At 41.5% G+C, this 9,820-nt stretch overlaps 1 pseudogene; it reads right to left on the bottom strand.

Moving 5' to 3' along the window:
• Positions 1 to 6,798: 6,798 nt before the first annotated feature.
• Positions 6,799 to 8,419, bottom strand: LOC148876461 (bZIP transcription factor 44 pseudogene; annotated as a pseudogene).
• Between the last annotated feature and the right edge of the window lie 1,401 nt (positions 8,420 to 9,820).

The raw sequence follows: 9,820 nt of genomic DNA, 5'->3' as shown, positions 1-9,820 counted from the left end.
CATTCCACCGAGGGTGGAATACTCGTCATGCAATGAGCTCCCCCTCTTCCAAGGGCAAGGGCTCTTCAGAAGACGAAGGCCCAATTCTGGGCTCCTTTGTAGAAGGCCTCTGTGGTGCACTAGCGGCCTCCCTCTCTTGGTCACCGCCCTCAGTTGGGCAGTTTTTATGCGCCAACCTCTTCCCCTGCAGGGGATGAGGTGTGTCAGCTGGCCTCTTCTAGCCATCCACCTTCTGTTGGCTCCCCTCGGCCGGGCTCTTGCCTCAGTCAGCCCCACCGGTAGCAGCAATTGGAGGCTGAGGCGTCCTCTCGGCAGGTGCAGGAGCAGACCTCCTCGACATCTACCTCCTAGATGCACCCTCGCTAGGGGCATTCTTCCTGGCCAGGGCCTTCTCCAGTAGATATCTCTTTGCGTCCACAAGCATCTTTGAAAAAAAAAAAAAACAAAAAGAGTCAGTACCTCCAAGTAAAATGAAAGACCAACATGTTAAAATCTGACAACAAGACTTCTCCTACCGAGGCGGGCAGGGTTGTGCCTGACAACCAAGGAAAACTCCTTCATCACTAGGGGCTTGGCTCAGATTGTCCCCAACACAAGAATGTGGGTCATCACTGCGGCTTCATCATCCCAAAGAAGGGGTGTGGGCTTCTCGGCAACAAGATGCATCTCCCCCAGCTCGTCTTAAATGACCAACACTCGAGGTAAGAGACAAATAAGAACTTGCTCTTCCAGTTATGAAGGGATGAGGGGTTGTCCATGGGTCAACCTCTCAAGAGATGGAAGTAGTACAAGCCACCGTGTGGCCTTGGCATGAACACGGTGTGAAAGATTTTTTGGGTTAGCTCCATGTCCCAAAGCCGGCCCACCACCAACAGGGCAATGATGGCCCTTAGGGCATTGAGGGCTAGCTGGATGATCGTGATGCCGTATCACTTCAACAACTTGGAGATCATAGGATGGAGGGGAAACTTGAGGCCAAACTCCAAAAAATGTTGGTACACACAGATTTCCCCCTCCTCCGATGTCCATGGCCGATTACTAGTGTCAGGGACCCTAAGCCTATAGGACCGAGGGATATGATACCTCCTAGCCAAGGATTTCACTTGGTCGTAGTCAAGAACACTGTCGTGCTTCGAGCATGGCAGACGCCCTATCATCACTCCTCGGGCAACATATTCAACCACCTTCCTCGGGTTGGGCTCGGGAATGACCTCCCACTCTACCACCTCGGTATCACTGACACAACGCTCTCACAAGGAGAGTCCTCGCTCCTTCGGTTGCACTTGGCGCCTTCGGGGGCAATCTTCTTCCTCAGCACCTTGACCTCGTGCGTCGAAGTTGGGACCTTGGCTATCAAGGAATCTTGGTTGGGGTTGGCGGGTGATGGCGTTCGGTAGGAGCTCGCCCCCAAGGAGCTCAGGAGCTCATAGCATTCAAGGCCAAAGTTGGAGTAAGACATGGGGACAAGGTGTTTACCTAAAAGAAGACGAGGGCTGGAGAGTTCTAAGAAAGACTTGCAAGCCGAAGGCTCTGGTAAGCAAAGATCACTCGAAAGCAAGGGCGCTTTTAAGCAAATGATGCAAAGTTATGCAACTAAGGTCCCTATTTAAAGGAAAATGGATGGCCTAGATCACCTCCAATCCGATGACTACACAATGACTTCCTTCGCGGCCCTCTCCACTTACCGACACACATCGCTCGCCTCAGGAAAACAAAACAACACCAAGTGAGCCGACTGGTTCTCTTGTCACGCTCACCGGTTCGACCAGCAACTTTGAACTAGCAAACGCATGACTCATCTCGCCCGATCCGCCATGAACATGGCTCTGACCTGTTAGTATGAAAAACCATGTTGTGCATGGTCTGCACCCGCCTTCGAGACTCGTCTCTCCCACGGTTCTCTAACTGACAATGACATGTCGCACTCTACAAATGACTAAGTCATAACCCCGCACTCGTCTTCGCCGAGGCTGAGACCTCCGCAGACTTGTCTCAGCATCAGCAAGAAAGCAGGGCAGGGGGCAAGGTTCTCTCTCGTCCACCTCCAGTAAACTCTGTCACTGAAGCCAAGGCCTCCCAATAGTAGGGGTCACCACAACATCCCTTAGAAAAGAAAATGAAGATCAAGTCGATGCCACCATAGACCATGCCATGCTCGTCTCTGATAGACTGGGGCCGAGATCCTTATTTGGAAGGTCTAACAGCACCTCCCAACACATCCAACACACTCCCTTCGGCCAAAGCGGAGGTCCCCAGCATAGACCTCCACCACGGCCTCAAGAGGGGCGGGGGGCAAATGATGCATGCGCATATTAGGCGACGGAGTTCAGGGCGGATCCAATCATGTGTGCGCAAAACTGAGCTCGACGTATATTCTGGAGCCAATGGCATGAGCTCACATGGTGACATTGGATGACCATGCAACTCACGTACAGACTGCATCTGGACCATCCGAGCCCACCTACCTCTAGGCGGCCTCAAGTCTCAATAAGGGGCAACCCCCTCGAGGTAAACATCTACACACCCGCAACTGGAACTTAGGCTCAAAAGCAAAAGCTTGGGATCGCTTAATCTCCTTTGTGGCCTCGTCCACCTCGTGCCTCCTAATATAACTTGACCATCAGAGTCTCTACCTCGGGTATTCACCTAAGGCCTCTAACGTTACTCTTTCTCCACTCTTTGAGGGATCGGTGCCTCGCAAGTCATCGGCTCCTTGAGACCTCGGACTCCTCCACTGCTCCTTGACTCCTCGGCACTTGGCTTGTGAATAAATTGACTGTATTGCCCTCAGCCCATTTTGACCAGCAACAATAACCAATATATACCTACTTCTACTACACAGTACAACAAAAGACGTGATTGGTTGAACACGATGATAAATACATAAACATCAACTAATGAAAAGTAAACAATTTAATATAATTGGTTGATAATGTATAACTAGTATAATATTACTAGCTAAATGCATCATAATTTATTGAATGAAGAAATTAGAGGGGAATAGTTGCACTAATCTTACCAAAGAACGTTTGTATTTCATCGTTTAATTAATGAAGTAATTAATCTTATTACTTCGACTACTAGTCATTGTCTTCAATTATATATTATATCAAATTAAATAAGATAGAGAGGTCTTGAACGTTGGTGTCAATTATGTCATCCTCCTGCTCGGTTTCACATCTCAGCGTACCAAAAATCTCAAAAGAGTTGAGATGAGGCGAAAGACCCACTACTATTGTATTAGTGAATGAGCAATTACAGAAAAAAGACATGGTGTTGGTTTTCAGTGACGCACCACACCACATCGCGCTTTCAAGAGGGGAGAAAAAAATAATCTAAGTTGTATGCCTTTTTATAAGACATGCATGGACACCTCACTCCAGCGGTCCAGCCATTTGTTAGCAGGGGTGCCCATCAAAGCTCTTCATGGCTTAAGCTACCTCTGTCCAATGGCACTCTGTAGTTTTTGAAAGACAAGTTTGAAACACGCTAGCTAGTTTCACTCTCCACTGACGTATCCAAATTTGTTAATTAATTTGCGTTTGATTTGGATGTATATATATATATATATATAATAGTATAAAGTCATAAGAAACAGAAATATTCATGCGTAGCTAAGGGTTTTTATATAGAATATAAACCCTTAAATAATGTTTAATTCACTTAGTCTTGATCATGATGTCCACTCTCCATTCTCTATGCTAAATACAATAACCCTAGCTATTAGCTAATTCGCTTTAAATTGTCTTTCTTTCGGACTATTTTCATCACCCACAATGAATATTTAATCAATAATAGACCCAACCCATCTTTGTTTTTAGGCTTTAAGTGGGCAAGGAGATCCAAAATATCACTCTTTAGCTAACATCATCATCACAAGCTCGCAGCCCACATTTTCAGTCACGAAACCAGTTAAAAGAAAGAATCAAACGCAAGAGAAAGATCCCCTTTTTTTCTCTCAACTCATGTGACTGAGCTTTTTTTACATTACAGATATTAATGGCTGCACACTTGCTTTCATCATCTGATCCAATCACAAATTTACAGTATTAATTTACTTAAGGCTTTCTTCAGAAATGCACCCAATTAAACCCAAGCTTATTCTTCACTTGATTTATCAACTGTTCATCTTGGGTCTCTTTGATTTACACAATTATTAATTATTTCCTGTTTCTCCTTTCTCATAACAAATTAAAGCATCGCAAAAAGAAGCAAGAAAAGCCACAGCTTGCCTTCTTTGATTTCTCATTTTCTTCTTACTTCTCATTTTTTGTCTTTATTCGTACTAAGGGGCATCAAATTAAATTAAAGGTATTAGCTTATTAATTAATAAAACCTTCAAATCACTAGAAAAGACTACTCAAGCAATACAAGCCCATGTTCCTACTATTTTCACATATTCTCTTTTTTTTTTTTTTTTAACCCTCTGGACAAGACCTCACTGCTATTATTTGACTGACTGATCCCTTGATAAGCCAAGTGGGCAACTGGCATATTTTTTTATCATGCATCATAGTACCATACAATGATACAGGTTCATAATTAAGTTTGCTCTGCATTTGGGTGGTTTCTGTCTAGGGCAAGCTTATAATTTCAATTTTCACATATTAATTGTATATACGTTGACTGCTTTTTATTATATCTTTTGTTTTAAATTTATTAACAAAAGAAAAGGAATTGAAAAGAATATATATAAGATAGATAGATGAGTGCTTACGGAACCATTAACATTATATATTTAGATTTAAGATAAATTTTCTTTTACCTTTATTAATTTATTTTTTGATAGGCGAAGCATTAACATTCAATTGTGACAAAAATATGACAGCCTTTGTCTCACTTGCATTCTTTATGGATGAGAAGAAGAAAAAGAGAAACAATGAAGCATGGAAGGACAAATGGGTGATTCAATTTCACAAAGAATCTTTCAATTATTTTATTTGAATAGTTGTTTAATTGAGGTGCACAAATTGAGGAGAAGTCCGAGAAAACCAAGCTTGTCTTTCAGGATAAAATCATGTTGAACCCAATTGCTTTGTCCCCTCCTGGCCTCACATGAAAAGCTAACCATGTAAAACTAAGAGAGCTCCATTACTTTTAAGTTACCATGTCTTAATATTTACCAAACATAAGTAAATAAAAGCATTTAATCTGTTTATTAACAGGTACTAAATAGTTTAGTCTCTGATGGATTGTAATGGGTGGTTCAAACTTCAAACTTCAAGCAGGGAACCTTGTAGGGGTGACAAATGGGTACCCATGACTGACCCAATCTAACCAACCCATTTTACTTGACCCAATGAGCGTGATTAGACCCATATTCAACTCACATTTTAAATGGGTGCATGGGTTACAAGCAGGTGGGTTTGGGTGGATCAAGTGGGTTGGGTCAGATTACAGTACAAGGAAAAGTTGTTTGTTATTTTATGATTGAAATTGTGTTTTCAGACACTCTAATCACTTCAAGTCATGAGAGAACCCTATCCAATTACAATCTCGCTACTTCAACTGTTATGTTAATACTATAGATTGATTCAAGTGGGGAAACTGTGATCCATGTGCTAATACCTCTAATATAGCAATTGGATTTGGGATGATCTGAAATGTGATGGACCCCATTAATCAGTTTGCTTCAAAGGGTAGGCCTGATCAAGCAATCATAGCCATCAGATCTAACATATCATTTGTTCAGGTTTTTCCAGTAGAGCCACGTGGAAAAGAGGAGATGGCCCATGTCGCAATTGGGTGCCACACACTCCCCAGCCCAACCCACCCTGGTAACAATTTTCCTAGAAAGACAGCCAGACAAGAATCTTAGTTCTTCCCGTCTCTAAGTGATTACCTTTGACCAAAATTACACTCCAAAGGTATATTCAGGTCAAATATTCTTCGAATCCCATACAGTAACTGGAGGATACTGGACAAATCATGATGTGGGTATATGGCATATCAGCCTAGATGTGGGACCCCTATATGGGACTGTAGACAATTTCCACTTGGTCAAATTCTGATGCCCAGTATTACGAGTAAACTGTAGACAATTTCATCTTGGTCAAATTGTGATGAGAGTGCTTGTGAGTTGTAATTCTTCTTCCTATTTTATCTGTTTACAAGAAAGATCTAATCACTGCTTTGGATTCCTTTTTTCTTTTCCAACCACGTCTTAATCACTCAATGAACAAAGGCAGGCTACTGGTAGGCTTAAGATAGTCAATAATCAAACGTGGGTATCAAGAATGACGGAGATATTTTTCTCATCTCTGAAGCAACATTGGCCGGTATGGCTCTATTCTCATGGGCAGATTTATTCATTCAAGAACTGTTTGATTGTACCAAATTCTGTTCAGAGCTGAGTAACAAAATGAAAAATGAATCCAGAGAAATTATGAGAGAGAGAGGAGGAAAAAGAATAAGAAAAAGGTGTTGAAACCTCTGTAGGAGTAAACTGTGTGAAATGAAATCTGTTTCACTAAACATAATTTGCTTCAGTCCAAATAGGCTGGCTTATTTTTGTACACCATTTGCCGTCCCCTACCTATGTTTACAATAAAATACCGAAGTTGGATCAAACAAATTTAATAAAAGAACAAGCACCAACCATCCGATTTCTTAAAAATAAAATCATCTCCTAATGTGTCCAATCATGCGTAATTCCAAGAAGACGTATGATTGCATGACCACCAATAATGATAATATATTTCTTCAAATAGAATTAACAACGGCAATAATTCAGCAGTTAAACCTTCTAACATAAAGAAAAAAAAAAAAAAAACAAGAGTATCAACAGTGATGGAATAGTTGGGAGTGAAAAGATATATTATTTATAGAGGCCAATTACATATATAGCTCTCTGATCCATGTTTAATTACTTTTATCCCATTTACAAGCCAAAAACCCAAACACTAAATCCCTCTACCACCACACCACTCTCTCATTATCCTTTTCTTTTTTTTTTTGTTCTACTCAGGCCGAAGAGAATTAAGAAAAGACCTTTATGCCTCTAAGCTCACGAGATTGATGAACTGAGACGGCAGAACAACCAATTGACCAGCTCCAGTAAGAGTTCAGTACTGGAAAATGTCTGCAGAAGCCATGATGGGTTGATTCAGATACATGGAATTCCACGGGTTCATGAGGCTTTCGGTGTTGATCTGAGGATCTTCAGTCTCGAAAGCACTATTGTTTGGACTCAGGTAATGGATGATCTCGTTCAGAGACTGTAATCTATGATTTAGCTCTCCCATTTGAGCCCTCAGTATCGAATTCTCGGCCTCAATGGCCAAGTAGTGCTGGGTGGTGATGTTGATACTCGTCAAGATCTGGTTGTTCTCTTTCCTGAGCTGAGCAACTTGGGCCATGAGATCGTCCAAGTGCTTCTGTTTCCGCATCCTCGATCGCCTCGCAGACTCTCTGTTCGAGAGCATTCTCTTCTGTTTCCTTTGATCCATTGCAAGCCGGAGGTCCTCCTCAGAACCAGAGTTCTGAAGCGTTGAAGACCCTGAAGAACCTGAAGAAGTCCCACTTGATGAAGCCATGGTAGATTCACGGTAGAGAGATTAAAAGTACAACCTCAGAAAATATTAAAAAAAAAGATTTTTCTGATTGGACTAGATTTATAGAACCACAACAAGCAAGACCCGGATAGCAGATACTAATTATTTAAGGATATTTCGTAGGAATAATATATAGCTATAAATAGATAATATATCAGATTTTGAAAATTAGTTCATGAAAAAACATAGAACCAGTAAAGGAATACAACAGAGAACGACTGAACTAAATGGGTCCTGCGTCTCAGTGTCGAATTTATCATAAACCCCGAGAGAAGGATTTCACTGAGAATTGGAGACATGAATCTGAAACATCAAGAACAAGATATTAAGCATCAAGGTAGCGGTAAGAGAGCTCCTCGTACAGATATAAGTAGTAGGATAAGTGTATCAAAATTCAAAACTCCAACCTTCCGCAGAAACGTTGAAACCTTTGAAGAAAAGCCAAGAAAGAAAAGAGAACACCCAAGAGAAGAAAAGAAAACTTTGATTTTTAGAAAAACAAAAGAGCAGCTATAGATTCAGCAAACCAACATCAGAGGCAAATAAACCCTGTAATCTGAAAACAAAAAACAGGATCTTTGCCCCAAATCAAGGAACTCGCAGAGATCCAGCAGAAGGGCGCCTTCAGCTTCGTTCTGAAAAGCAAAACCAACCCTTCAATTCAGAACTCCAAACATCAAGAGCATTCCTGATCACCCCACCCTTGGAAACAGAGGAATTGACACTGCAAAACTCCAGAACCTCAGATCTATCTGAAGAACTGCAGAAGGAAAAAAGAGGAAACAAAAAGATAATTCAAGATTACAGGAAAGGAAGGAGAAGGGAAGGGCGTTTAAGAGCGTAGATAGTGGAATTTATAGAACCCAAAAGCACGACAGCAGAAATAAAATATTCAAGAAAAAGAAGAAGCAATAATATTAAGAAAAGCGGAACTAAAACAAGATTAATAACAAAAACATATTAAAAGTGGAGAGAGCTTTGGAATTGGAATCTCCTGTGGAAGTTGTTGGGACTTGGGAGGGGCGATGAGGGCATGTGGGGTGGAAAGGAATTTCCAGTTTTCTACAACCGTCCAACTCCAGCTGGTAAGCAACCAAACAAAAATTTACAGGCCAGGCCAGAGAAGGAAAGACCTCTCCTACACCACACGTGCCAGATTTACCGTTAGATCTCTTCTAAATTCTTATGCCAATTTTACCCCTGGAATAAAGGGTGGAGGTGGTATTGTAACCACCGCACGAGGCATCATGGTCATTACGCAATGTAGAGGTATAGTAAATTTATTATTATTATTTTTAATTCTTCTTCGTATTATATACTGAATTAATGATATATAAATGCTTAATTAAATAAAATAGAGATGAAAAATTAAAACGAAAGAGAGAAGAAAATAAATTTTGATTTTGCCAAACAATATAAAAAGAAAAGAAAAATAAAATAAAAGGCTCTATATTTCGTGAATTACTTGTTCGGATGATGGTTTAGTTGGCCAAGGATGCCACGTGGTTATCTCTGCAGCATCCTTTTTTAGGCTATGTTGGTATCACGTTTAATAGAAGAGCACAATTAAGAAAGAGTATCCTCTAGGGACAAAGAAGCAAACTCCGCTCGAAAAGGAAACCTCCAGAGACTTCGACGGATGCCTTTATCTCGATAACCCCAGAAGCCCTAGCCATCTAGGATATGGACACCCAACTATAATTAGGTATTCCCCGCTTGAGGTAAGGGACCTTTTTGGGACTACAATCGTTGAATACCTTTTTCACTATTTCTTCAACTTGGACCAGTGCTATTTCAACCTACTCGGACCGGCCACATCATTCTCGATTCTACTAACTTGAGTGTTGGAGTACCTACCCGAGGAACAACTCTTCAAGCCTCTAACATTTCTCTTGGTTGCAGATCTTGGTGCACAGATTCGTCCTTCTACCTCGGCCTCGTCCAATTGGTAGGACTATCTGATTGTGTCATCAATTTGGAACACCTCATATCAGACAACATCAAATTGGCGCCATCGATAGGAAACATACAAAAAGTCATTTCCCAAATCCCTTTTCGCGCACTAAAAGCAACCATGCCTAAGAACACATCCGATTGCTCTGGAGCCCATTCCCCATCTCGAGGATCTACTCACTTCGTAGCTTTCCTCCTCGAGAGCCCTAGCATCAAACAATGGTTAACCCTGCACAGTTCCTTGCCATTTAGCAAAAAGTTGACCATATCTTCACCATGATGGAGATGCTGGGACAACTGGCGCATGCCCCCAA

The sequence above is a fragment of the Nelumbo lutea genome, chromosome 1 (assembly GCF_056320005.1).
Source record: "Nelumbo lutea isolate HS-2025 chromosome 1, American lotus-T2T, whole genome shotgun sequence".
Taxonomy (NCBI): Eukaryota; Viridiplantae; Streptophyta; class Magnoliopsida; order Proteales; family Nelumbonaceae; genus Nelumbo; species Nelumbo lutea.
The sequence above is the reverse complement of the archived record's forward strand: the minus strand, read 5'-3'. Positions and strand labels throughout refer to the sequence as shown.